A 2,102-nucleotide genomic window follows, 5' to 3' on the forward strand; every position below is an offset into this window, starting at 1 on the left:
CTCATCCCCCTCCCTGTTGCTGTTCCTATTTCCATCTCACTCAAATTTCGCCCTGCTGCTGTGAACGTGTTCATAACTTACAACTCTGGATACTTTGCATGCAAAAATTTTGTCGTTCTTGTAGCAAAGCACCATTTCTTACGAGAATGCTTGTACGTTGCCTGTTTTAAATCTTCAATAATAATCCACCATATTTTGGCATTACATGTGTATAGTCCTATTAACTCGATTTATTAACGAAAAAGAGCACCTCTATTTGGCGATTTCGTCATGAATGCCAAAATGTTCTGGTGTGTTCTAACTGGCCGTTGCGAGTTGTGCTGCTGTCCGGCTGGCTCGGCCTCCCCGCGCCCTTCAGCAGGCCGAGTAAGCAGGCTAGTAGAGGCGGAGGCCGAGCAGCGCGTTTGTTTATTTAATTGTTAATAACGCTGTTATTCACGGCGCCGTCCCGCGGGCGGTCCCCTCCGGTCCCCATCCGGCTCCCGCTGAAGCCCCTCATAATCCACCATCCACCCCGAGGGGTGCCTAACTCCATAAAAATGTGTACACCGGATTACCAAATTGTAAAGATTACCAAAGATTACCAAAGATTACCTATGTACACTAGGTATCGAGGGGGCCACCACTTCAATTTAGGATGTACACAGGATTACGTGATTACAGGGATTATACGTGAATTTTTAGGATTACACGTGAAATTTGTTAAAATTCTGGCTCTAAAACAATTTAATTGGACAATAAGGTCAAATTTGGCGACAATGGTTTAAAATTTGGTCAAGTATTACACGGAATACATAAGGATTACATGGATTACACCCTCATCTGTACACAGGATTACGCGAATGGTGGGCCCCTCGCTAGGTATGATCCACCTGCATTCTGAATCGAAACGGCCATATTTTGTTCCGAGAAAGATGCATTTTTGTGCAACTCTTTCGTAGTTCTTGATTCTTTATCATGCAAGTTACAAATTTGCATTCTATAATTAGCCAAATCATGATTTTGTCCATGGGAAGGATGCAAAGTTGCTATATTAAACATGCGCGTTGGCATTTAGGCATGAGGTGCACAAATATTCATGTCTAAATCAACAAATTTGTCCTGTTGAGGACCCTCACTAGTGTAAGGATTACCAGGGATTACCAGTGATTTCCAATGATTACCAAGTCTGTGTACACCTGATTACCACAGTTGGGCACCCCTCGATCCACCCGGTGTGTAATCTGTAGTGGTGTCGCCGCTCCTCCCCTGTGTGTGTGTGCGTGTGTGTGTGTGTGCGTGCGTGCGTGCGTGCGTGCGTGCGTGCGTGTTTGTGACCTGCTCTCTGTTGCTCTGTTCCTGATGTCATTGTGCAGGTCGCGAGGGAGGGTTCAAAACCCAATTCGCGTGTCGTGTGTTTCCTGCAAGCTCCCCCGGTCAGCAGGAGCAGCCGCAGGTGCAGCAGGTGGTGCGCCCCGCCCGGCCCCACCGCTTGGCCCGCCGCGACCCGCGCCGCGCCTATTCCCACGACACGGCGCTATTCGCACGCCTTGCGCTTATTCCCAGTGTTACATTGCTTCGGGAAAATCGAACACGGAGCAGCAGCGCCGCGGCGGCGATGGCGGCGGCGCCCGGACCGGTCCTGATAAGTGCCGCCTTGCTTTCCGTTCCGGCGGAGGCCACCGGGAGTCCTCCGGTCCGGGCAGCAGCGCCTCTTAGTTAGTCCTCTCCGGAGCCAGCACTCCTCTGCTCGGCTGTGAAATATTAAGGATGCCGCCACCCTTCGCCACCCCGTCCCCTCTTCTTCGTCGTGTTCTTGTCCGTGTATTAGTGTTGTTGTCGGCTGTTGTATATACCCGATTATTGGCCGAATGTCAAATGGATAACCCTTCCAATGCAAGCTTGTCCAATACATCTGTTGTTCTTCACTTGACCATTAGCGAGGAGAAGGGTGTGACGGGTTCGTCGAGTCTCATGACTACTTCCCTGTCGATCATCCCATGGCCAACCCCATGGCCAACCCCATATCCAACCCCATGGCCAACCCCATGGCCAACCCCATGGCCAACCCCATGGCCAACCCCATGGCCAACCCCATGGCCAACCCCATGGCCAACCCCATG

The sequence above is a fragment of the Frankliniella occidentalis genome, unplaced genomic scaffold (genome assembly GCF_000697945.3).
Source record: "Frankliniella occidentalis isolate FOCC.00 unplaced genomic scaffold, Focc_3.1 Scaffold581, whole genome shotgun sequence".
NCBI classification, from domain to species: Eukaryota; Metazoa; Arthropoda; class Insecta; order Thysanoptera; family Thripidae; genus Frankliniella; species Frankliniella occidentalis.